General features: G+C 44.6%; 1 protein-coding gene across 2 annotated transcripts in view; it reads right to left on the reverse strand.

Moving 5' to 3' along the window:
• The window catches only part of Shq1 (SHQ1, H/ACA ribonucleoprotein assembly factor), a 127,997-nt gene that overhangs the window by 82,788 nt on the left and 33,385 nt on the right, over positions 1–11,824 (reverse strand). The gene's annotated exons all lie outside the window — the stretch shown is intronic.

Genomic DNA, 11,824 nt, shown 5'->3' on the forward strand with positions numbered 1-11,824 from the left:
ATGTATGTGAGTGCAAGAGAGGTACCTAATTAAAGACAATTAGGAACCACCTGACACAGATACTGACCAATCTGGGGGGCCTTTTTGTCAAGTGAGGTTCCCTCTCTCAAAACGACTCCAGCTTGGGTCAAGCGGACACAAAATTAGCTGGCACACGCCCCTACACATACTGGCCACCCTGCCTGGCAATAATTTCAGCAGCCCTTTCCCCATTTCTTTCCAGTTTAATGGAGTTAAGTGACTGCAGTAAGGAGAATTCTGAGATGACCCCTAAAGAGTAGCATCGCTCCCTCTGTGGAACAGATCTTGTCACTGATTCTGTCCACCAGAATGTGACAAAGATGACAGGACAGTCATGCCATGCTTACATTCAGTTACTGTCAGAGTAGAGCCAGGGTACTCCTGGGGTGAGGTGGCCTGTGAAAAGGCGATGTGGCAGGTACTTCTGGGACCTCCACAATCTGAACATTGCTCCATTTTAAGAGCTGGCAAGAAAGCAGGGAAGAGAATTCTGTCAACAATAATATGAGCCTGGAGAAAAGAATGTAGCAACCAATACCCACTTTGTAAGAGATGGGCATATTTGGCTACTAAGCATGTCCAATCTTTTAACATTACAAAATGATGCTGCCATATCATGATGATCACCACATCCAAGGACCACACAATCCAGTTACAAAAAAGATCATTCAAAGGTCTCATCATGTTTTGTGTAAGTTTATATTTTTGTGTTTGGGCTGCATTCATAGCTCTCATCCCGCAGGCCACAGGTTGGACACACCTGAGCTACCACAGTCATTCAAGGCCCCAAGCAGAGAACCCATCAGGTTATATGGAGACTGAGAGAACACAAGCATGGGATGAGCTCTTCTTTCAGTTAGTGCCTCTCTGCTAAACGGATGGCATTATTGCCTAGTTGTGTAGGCAAACTGGGTTTGCTTTGTGAACTGACCATCAAACTGTGTTCTGTCCAGTTTTTCCTATTGAACAGCTTGGCCTGTCAAATTTTTAAAACCTTTTTGTGAATTATAAATATAAATCCTTGGGTCAGCAAGATAGCTCAGCAGGTAAAAACACATGCTGATCATGGCCGAGGACAACCTGAGTTTGTTCCTAAGAACTCAATAAAGGGGGGAGGAGAAAACCAACTCCACAAAGTTGTTCTCTGACCTCCACACATGAGCCACGGAATACATAAACCCACACACAAGTAATAAACTGAATATATTAAACATAAATCCCAACCAAATTCCAAATCTGCTGACTTGGTTTGGGATATCTTTTGCCACAGAAACTGTTTTCAATATAATCCCAAATAGTCCTAAAAAACAACAACAACAACAAAACAGATTCTGGATTTACAGCCTTGGTTACTGTTTTTTTCCAACTCCTAAATCATACATGAAGTCTCTTTAAGGTTGTTTCACTTGGGGCTGGAGAGAGGGGTCAGTGGTTAAAAGTACTAACTGCTCTCCCAGAGGACCCAGGTTTGGTTGAGTCCCAGCACCCACATGATGGTTCAAAACCATCTGTAACTCCCATTCCAGGGGGATCTGATGCTCTCTTCTGAACTCTGCAGCCACCTGTCATAAATGTGGTACACAGACATACATGCAGGCAAAGCACTAACACACATTTAAAAAAATAGTAACTGTAACATAATAATAGCAAAACAGCAAACCTATCTGGAAGCCAGCTTTTCAGGTTTCAAGATCTCCCTTTATTCCGGATGAACAGTGAATCCCACTACACTGAACCACCAACTCTGTCAGACAGATTTGCTGCTTTTGTTACTAAAATTACTTCAAAGTATTTTTGTTTTTTGTCAACTGTTGCAAACACAGTATTTCCCCCACTTCCATCATTAAATACTAACGAGGACTATGGGGGTCCAGCCCCTCGATAGTCCCCTCCCAGGGTCCGCGGAAGGCTCTATCAACCAGCTGAGGATCTATTCTTTAGGGTCGGTAAATCAGTCTACGCACGCAGAGTTCTTTGGTCCATTCGCTTTAATTCTTCTGGCATAACATCCTTTATACACAGTTCAGTTCTGTTCTCATGTCTAGCTCCTTTCTTGCCTGATTTCTCTCTATATTTATCTACTGTCCCCTCTATGTTCTACCTTAATTCCTTCATCTAGTTCTGTCCCTTCTAGGTTCTCATCTATCTAGTTCTTTCCCCTATCAGCTCCTCTCCTGTCTCCTTCTCTCTCATCTGGCTCTTCCTCATCTTGTTCTTCCCCATCTGGCTCTTCCTCATCTTCCATCTCGTTCCTCTAGTCCTCTCTTTTAGCTCTTCAATCTAGTTCTTCCCCATCTCAGCTTGTTCCTCTCAAGTTCTTACCCATCTCGTTCTTCCATTCTCTTCTCTCTTCTCTTCCTCTCTTGCCCTGGGAGTTCTGATATATATACACTTACAAGCAGTATTTCCTTAGCAGTGCAAAGCCAGGCTTCCAGGGTCAAATGGAGGGGTGATAAGAATAATTACAGGGAGACTTGAACTGGGAGTTCTGGCTGAGCATAGCTGTTAGCACAGAAGGTTATCTAAAAATTCCTAGAAGTGGTTAGGTAAGTAGTTAGAAGTCTATAAAGTTAGTAAGGCTGTAAGAAAGGAGGGGTCTGAGCTAAATTGTGTAAAGCTATTACTTAATGTCTACCTGACCTAGGCGGTGTCCCCTTGTGGAATTTACCTTAAGTCAGGAGACTCGCCTGTGGGTTGTTATCATTGTTAGTCCACCTGAGACTAACAATGGGCGCCCACCTGGGTGGTGTTTCCTGTAGTCCTTGAAAGTGGCCAAGGGAGATATCTGATTCCAGAGAAAGCCTTTCCCTGAGGCTGTTCTCCAAATTACCTGGAATGTGTATGTCCAGAGAGTGCTCAGTCTACACTGTTAGTCCTTCTTAGGGAAAAGTCAATTGGGAAAGCTATGAAGGCACACATGATTTTCATAACAGAATACAGCTGATATATAACAAGCCAAGTAACACCAAAAACTCCTTGGGATTTGGCTTCCTCTGGAGGAATTCCATGATCCCTCCAGGTAGTGACTTTGCCATAACCAGCTGAGTTCTTATGATATATTCCTGCGGCCCGCAACAAAATACTTCATGATAAAAGAGAAAAAATATATTTCTTTTTTTATATCAGCCACTTTACCAAATATTGACTACATATTCCAAAACAACACATTGAAATTCTTACAACCAAATGCTTTATTTACATGAAGACAAGCAAATAAGAGACTTCAGTTTCTAAGTTCCTTTGATGCCTACAATTTAGGCCATCTATCATGTATCTCTTAATATCAAGTCTTTAAAGAAATCTATGTGTGCATGTGTGTATTTTATGGTGTGTGGAGATATGTGTATGTGTGTGGGTGTATTTGTGTGTGCATGCATGTGGAGGTCAGATGGTTGGCATCAGGCATTTTCCTCCATGCTTTCCTCTTGGTGAGCCTGGAGCTCACCAATTCCGCTTGTCTAGCTAGCCAGCTTGCTCTGGGGATCCCCTGTCTCTATTTCTAGGATTGTAGGTAGGTTACCACACCCACCTAGCATTGTATGTGGATGCTGGGGATCCAAATTCAGTACCTTCCACATACATGGCAAGCACTTTACCTACTGGGCTCTCTCTCCAGCCCCATCATGAAGTCAGTCTCCTGTTACAGAAAGATCATGTAACATGTTTTCTACTCAATCTCACACTAATACTATCAGTTCTCAATACTATACAAAGTAAAATAAACCCATCCCCAGCATGATCAGAAAGAGTAACTGCCAAAACCACAAACAGTTCAGTTTCCAGTTCTTGTAAGCAAAACATGGCTGCATTAGCTACTTTTCTGTTACTATCATGAAACAACTTATAGAAGGAAGAGTTTATTTGGCTTCTGGTTCTAGAGGGTGAGAGTCAATCATGGCAGAGGGGTGGGGAGGTATGGCAGCAAGTGGGGGGAAGCATGGCAACAGAACAGGACAATGAGAGCTCATATTTCAACCACAAGTACCAAGCAAAGAGAAACAACTAGAAGTGGGGTGAGGTCATAAAACTCAAAAGCCTACCCACCCCTAGGTACTCCTTCAGCAAGGTCACACCTCCTCAGTCTCCCCAAACAACTCCACCAAGTAAGAACCAAGTGTTCATACACCCAAACCTACAGGGGTATTTCTCATTCAAATCCCCAGCATACACTAATGGCCATAACTAAGCACAAAATACGTTTAGTTCAACTTCAGAAGTCCCCATAGTCTTTCACAGTCTTAACACTTCAAAAGTCCAAGGGCAGCTGGGTGGTGGTGGTGGTGGTGGCGGTGGCGGCGGCGGCGGCGGCAGCGGCGGCGGCGGCAGCAGCAGCAGTGCACGCCTATAATCCCAGCATTTGGGAGGCAGAGGCAGGCAGATCTCTATGAGTTCAAGGCCAGCCCGGGCTACAGAGTGAGTTCCAGGACAGCCAAGACTACACAGAGAAACCCTGTCTCAGAAAAAAAAAAAAGTCATAGGGCTCATTTGAGACTCAAGGCGATCTCTTACTTGTAACCCCTGTAAAATCAAAAAGCAAATTACATACTTCCAACATACAATGGCACAGAACATGCATTACCATCCCAAAAGAGAGGAATAAGGGTAGTGAGAAATATCAGACCAAAGCAAGGCTGAACCCCAGCAGGACCAACTCCAAATCCTGTAGGTCCGTGTCTAGTGTTAAAGGGCTGAGATGACTCTGTTCCTGCAGATCTGCTGCCTGCAATATCCCTCTCTCCCTTGGGCTATGTCTTTTCCTTTTCTATTGCTGTGACAAAGCACCATGACGAAGACAGAATACCAAAGAAAGCATTTACTTGAACTGATTTTCAGAGGGTTGGAGTCAGAGACGGTGAAGCAAGGGCATGGCGGCAGAACAGCTGAGAGCTCCCTACTCGATCTGTGAGCAGGAGGCAGTGAGAGCCAACTGGGAAGGTCGCCAATCTTTGGAGTCCCAGAGCCCACTCCTAGTGACACACCTTCTCCCTCACGCCTCCTAAACCTTCCCAAACACCTGCAGCAACTGGGGACCAAGCCTTCAAACCTAGGAGCCTATGCGGGCTGCTCCCACTCAAACCTCCACAGGCTGCTTTCACTCCCAGCATGATGCTCTCCATGGCAGAGAGACCAGGCTGGCACCTCTCAACGTCCTGGGGGCTCTACAACAACCCAGGCGTCCCATTTCCCAGCTTCACACAATGTCCTCTCACAGTTCTGCGGGGACTCCCCTGTCACACATTGCCTGGCCTCAATGGTTCTCTAAAACCACATAAGCAGAATCCATGATCCCCTTACTCTTCTTCCATCCTCCATGCCATCAAAGCCAGCACGGCATGGATGATGCTGCCAAGTGTGGCTATCTCCAGATGAAAGTGCAGCCGATCTCTCATCCTACAGAGCAGTGCTTTTGTTCCATCTCCTATCAGTCACTTTTCAATTCACTCCAAAGTTTCTCATCCCACTAGCAGAGGAGCTCTGCTTCCACCTCTGGTGCTTCATATAAAAACGATATCAGAATGACTCGCATCATACAAGACAGGCTAACCTGCTGTGATGAAGAGCCGCCAATGGCCGAAGAACAATAGCTTATGGAAAACATGTTTCCCGCACTCCACTGCCCTGAGTAAGGGACTAGGGCCCGGTGGACATCGGCTTCCCTGGTATATGACTTCTTTCCATACACATCCAAGATGGCTGCTCTGGGTTTGTATCATTTTCTAAATGGTGAGAAAGAAGAAAGGAGGAGGATGGCAAGCACCTTCTTCCTAAAGAAGGGATCCAGAAAGTACACCTATCACTACCCATCATGTCCCTCCAGCCAGTACTGGAGCGCATGGTCACGGCCAGCTTCAAGTCAAGAAAGGAAACCCAGTCTCTAGCAGAGTAAGATGTGCCCAGCTGTAACTCAAGAAGGCCTCATACTAAAAGAAGAGTCATGAAAAGACACATGGCTCTCTGCTACCCTGCCCAGAGACCAAAAATTATTAGGCTGCCTTTTAATATTCTTAATCATTCTCCGGACAGACAGACAGATAGCTGCCCATTCTCTTACTGTCACAGCTCAACAAGACTGTCCTCCAGTCACAATTTGACAAAGGTCATATAAAATGATATAAGCCCTTGCATTAGTAAAGGCCCTGTTATCTAGCTTATGGTGGGACTGTGATACAGTAGAATCTTGAAGGTGGAGCCAAATGGGAGGGCACAGACCATAGGGAGCAACCCTGAAGAGGATAGGAAGGATCCCACCTCTTTCAATCCCTTTCACATCCTGGCCATAGGTGAACGGCTTCACCATGAGCTTCAGCTGTGATTTTCTGACCCACCACCATAGCCCCAATGCTGGGGGCCAAACCATTATGGAAGAAAGTCAAGAACCTAAACAGACTTTCCTCTTCTGCAGTTGCTTGGCTCAGATATTTTGCTATAGTAACAGAGAGCTGGTTCCATACAGACTTTTCCAAACTCACTTCTGCCTTCTTGTACGAGTTTAACATGACTTTATTTGTTTAAAACTTTTCCAGCCTAAGAGAAAAAAAAATTCTCAAACACACTATAATTAGTAGAAACAATACCCCTTTTACTTATTAAAATGCACTTAGTGCACAAAAACAAATTTTGAAATATATTTAGATAATTATTTTTTTTCAACCATGTTAGCAAATCTATGCAAAAAGGAAGGGAAGAAAAGAATTTCTTTTTTTTTTTTTTTTTTTTTTTGGTTTTTCGACACAGGGTTTCTCTGTGTAGCTTTGCGCCTTTCCTGGGACTCACTTGGTAGCCCAGGCTGGCCTCGAACTCACAGAGATCCACCTGCCTCTGCCTCCCAAGTGCTGGGATTAAAGGCGTGCGCCACCACCGCCCGGCTAGAAAAGAATTTCTATAGGTATGGTTTCCACAAATGACAACTGATTTCAATAACTTAATTTGTTGGTCATCATAGTTAAGGAATATGTATTTTTAAAAATGAAACATAGGTATATGACAGGTAAAGCATTCTTTAGAGAACAATGTTTAAAAATAAAATAAGACAGATAACTTGAATGCTGTTTGCCTCACTAAAGGACTCATCTAAAGCTGCCCTTATTGAAACAGAAGTACTCAGTTCACGTTGAATGACTCAGTTTAAAGAAGCCACATAAAGAAACACACTCAATACATGAAGAAAGCACCCCTGACAGAGTCTTTAAAACCCTTGTACTTAGCAAGAAGATCTGAGACAGGATTCCCTTAAGCACAGTTTTTCCGCCAGTCATTAATTTAGCTAATAGGAAAGTGCCAGGTGTTCACAGTAATATTATCTCACTGGAGAAAAGCCTTGATACCCTGGTTGACTAATAAAGACCTCTGCTTCCACATAACTCCTGAATCACAGAGTTAGCATGCCCAGAACTGTCTTTAAACACATCAGCTCTTCTACATGTTCATGTCTCCATTCTTAAGTAACTATAGCCATATCTGTTTGACAATCTGACAAGGTTAACCTCAGCACTGTCAGCTCCGACGTTACATTTCATATGGAAGGATATCCACACATCATATATCACTTTCAATGACTGTACAGCATGGGAAAAGCCTACCTGACTGTACTCTTGAATTTATAGATGCTAGTGGCCACTAGCCTTTAGCACTAGCCTTTTCTTAAAATAGCAACTTTTTCTGAGCATTTCTAGGGTCTTTTTTCATCTTCTTAGCTCAAATGTATTTTATATTTGATCCAATCAAAAGAATCAGAGGATATACAACAATAAGGATATCATTATAGAAATCAAAAAGTCGGAGCTTCCTAAACCCCAATTTATCAGAGCTGTAAATCATATCCCAAAGGGGAACTTGGGGTAGTTGGCACACAATCAGGTCTAACCCAGCAGCAGTACAGGAAATACCTACAGATGCAGGGCTAACAACACCTGAGTGGTCACCACCTCAAGCAACATCTGTCAAGCATTTGTGTGACTTATCTGCAGAGTTCATATTTTAGAGAATTACACTCCTAAAAATAATCCTTAGTAAAACAAAAGGCAGCTCAATGGGGCTGGAGCAGACACTGGAGCCAAAACATTCAAGTAGATGGCCCAGGGCCACCTCCCAATGTTAGCAGCCTCCCTGATAGGTCTGAACCTGCGAAGGAGCCCCAGGAAGAGGGAAAGATGCTAGGGAGGTACTTGCTCTTTCTCCCAAATTCCTTCTGGTTTTGTTACTTTAAACCTTCTCTTCCTTTTTAAATCCCCCTCCCAAACACCGCTGTCTTGTCTGGATCAGCGATTCAGTCATCCAGAATCTGGCTCCTCTGAGTAACACGTATCTGTCTACTACACTGTCCGTGCACTGGAAACAGATCAGGAAACTGCGCTCCAGTCAAGCCTCAGCTCCGTGGGCAGCCCTGTCGTTCCAGCACTTTCAAAGCTGACACTGCCAGTTATCTCCACAAACACTCAAGGGCTCGCTGGTGCCAAACAGGATGGCCCTGCGAGGAAGTTCATGGACTGTAAATGTTATGTGGTGTCATAACAAGCAATTATGTGCCAAGACTCCTGGGCTGACATTAACCACTGAAAGACAACTTGGGAAATGTGGTGAGTCCATCCTCGTGAAACCGGAGCTCCCAGGGAGCACAGCATTTAACACTGCCACTCAGAAGCCTTTGGGGAGGAAAATCTGGATCTTTATAAAGCTGAAGATGTTAATCACAGACTCCCTTCTGTAACTCTGGACTCCAATAAATATGACCAGAGTCAGCACCCCAGCAAAGACAGCAGCTACGTTTACCACCTCCAGCATCTCTAGAACCCAAAACAAAGCAGGTCACTATAGTACAACGAAGAAGGACTCCAGGGTGCACCCACACCATCTGTACTGTCCTAGCTGAATGACAACATCTCACTGTGTGACAGGCAGCGGAGAAGGGCAGAGACAATGTGGAGGAGGCGACAGACATGGCAGCAACATGTATCCTGGTAAACAAAACTGCAAAGCTAGCTCCTTGCTTTATGTCTTTTCTCCCATATTTTATCCTACTTCAACACACCAGTTCATTCCTCCCGTTCTGGGTGTCTCAAATATTTAAATCAGAATCAAGTGAAAGAAAAATCTCATTAACAGGAACTTTCCATTAAAGATTTATAAAACGCACAAAAATGGCAGTTTGACAGAAGTCATTCAATCCCTGGCTCTCCTGCCATTCGGCCGACTCTAACAATAACCTCAAACACTCACAAGCACTGAGGCTTTCGCACACGCAGCCTCATTCAATCCTGATGGCAGCTCGGAGGGAGGCACAAGATTTCCACAGCAACCCAAGGCTGCACGGTCACTCGGCTGGCAGCGCCTGGGGAGTGAAACGCAAGCCTCATATTTAGTCATGCCCCGCCTACGCTTAACCTCACACCTGACATAATGAAGACACCCTTTCTGTCCACTCCAGCTCAAGTTCGTCCACCTTAGAGCATACACCCTTGCTGTTTTGAAAGGTGACTTTCTGAATGAATCACCGTAATGGTTGAGCAGACTGACTGCCTGAACCACCAGCCCGGCTACAAGCCAGGAGTCAGAGAAAGGGTCAGCAGCCAGCAGTTAGGAGGACGGAGCACTGGCTCCATCTGCTACGTTACAGAAGACCTAACTCACAGCACTGCGGACACGAGGAACTCAGCACACACTGCCATTATAAAAGGAGAGCGAACCAGAGCTGAAATCAAGGGCAAGGAATGCCTTCTCCTGATTTTTAGGGCAACTAGCTCACTCTGGTGGAGAGAAAACTCAACTACACAGCCACAGGCTTCCTCTCTCACCACCTCACACAACACTGCTGACACTAGAAGACAGGCTGACCTGCTGTATGAGCAAACTCCCCGAGACCACTTAGCTTAGCATTCATGACCCAAATTGCGTCCGCAATGCCGCATCTGCAGGTCTGTTGGCTGGGGAGGGAGTCTGACAGCATCTTAAGGGCACACATCAAACACAGCCACAGAACACACTGAAAACAACGGCGCACACACCCCTCCTCAGAACCAATAGTCTAGTTTCGAAAGTTACAATGGCCATTTTTCACTCGAACAAAGCTTCACCACAAAAGTACTTAATAAACTATTCTTAACGCCTATTATATCATAATCACTATACCACATGCTAAAAAAAAAAAAAAAAGAGGTGGCCAGCGGCTCCTGGACTGCTTGATGGTAATTTTTAGTTACTGATCCAGAAGAGACCATAACTACTTCAGTCAGACTGAGGTAGAAACAGCTCCTGTACTAGCAGTGAGGGCAGCAACTAAACCCCAAACGACTGCCAGCAACACAGCCTGAATGCTCCCCAATTGTGGGGAATATAACACAAGACAGCAGCCAGCGATTTCATGTACAAGAACAGGTGAATGGTCTGTGTATGCTCATGTGGAATCTTCATGTGGAATATGCTTCATGTTTCATCCTACAGGACAACCCAGAACGAAGACGGCAAGATCACAGCCACAGCGCCTTCGGTGTAGAGCATCTTAAAACAAATATTTAGATGTGGAGTCTGTACTTTAAAAACACCCCAGGCTAGGAATACAGCTGGGGGAAGGGATACAGCTCGGCAGTGAAGTATCTGTTTAGTATATATAAGGCTCTGGGTTTGATGGTCAACACAAAAATAAATTAATTTGAAATACACGCAAAACTGTTAACAATAATTGCTTTTACGAGGAGAAACTTGGGGAAGAGGGAAAGTGTGGTTGGATTTTTTTTTTTTTAAACTCTTTGGGGGCCCACCACCCAGCTCCCAAATAAATACACAGAGACTTATTCTTAGTTATGAAGGCCTGGCCTTAGCTTGGCTTGTTTCTAGCCAGATTTTCTTCCTTTCTTTCTTTTTAATTAAAATTTTCTTTTCATTTTACATACCAACCACTATTCCCCCTCCACTTCCCCCGCCTCCTACCCCCACCCACGCCTCACAAGGGGTAAGGCCTCCCTTGGGTATTTAACACAGGCTGGCTTACCACGCTGGGGCAGGGCCAAGCCCCTGCTGCGCCTCCCCCCCCCCCCCACTGCACAAGGCTGAGTAAGTCATGGCACCACAGGGAATGGACTTTAAAAAGCCAATTCATATACCCGGGATGAGTCCTGGTCCTATTGCCAGGGGACCCACAAACAGATCAAGCCACGTAACTGTCACCCTCATTCAGAGGGCCTCGTATGGTCCCATGCAGGCTCCCCAGCTGTCAGTCCAGAGTCTGTGAGCTCCCACTAGCTTGGGTCAGCTGTCTCTGTGGTTTTTCCCATCATGATCTATACCACCCTTGCTCCTATAATCCCTCCTCCCTCTGTTCAACTGAACTCCAGGAGCTTGGCCAAGTGTTTCTAGCCAGCTTTTCTAACTTAAATTATCCTGTTTCTCTTTAACTATGTTTTGCTTCTGGGTTTTTTACCTTTCTTTATTCTATTTCTTTATTATATCTTTCTTTCCTTCTTACTCTGTGGATGGCCGTGTGGCTGGGTGGCTGGCTCCTGGCATCCTCCTCTCTTTTTCTTGCTCCTTCCTCTTCCCTTTTCTCAAGCCTAGATTTCTATTTCTCCTCCTATTTATTCTCTCTGCCTGGCAGCCCTGCCTATCTCTCCTGCCTCATATTGGCTGTTCAGCTCTTTATTAAACAATCAGGTGATTTAGACAGGCAAAGTAACACAATTTCACAGAGTTAAACAAACACAACATAAAAGAATGCAACACATCTTTGCATTATTAAATGTTCCATAGCATAAACAAATGTAACATGCCTTAAACTTATATTCCATGAAAGGAGAGTTTATATTCCATTTAT

Source organism: Peromyscus maniculatus, chromosome 3, assembly GCF_049852395.1.
Source record: "Peromyscus maniculatus bairdii isolate BWxNUB_F1_BW_parent chromosome 3, HU_Pman_BW_mat_3.1, whole genome shotgun sequence".
In the NCBI taxonomy this organism is placed as follows: Eukaryota; Metazoa; Chordata; class Mammalia; order Rodentia; family Cricetidae; genus Peromyscus; species Peromyscus maniculatus.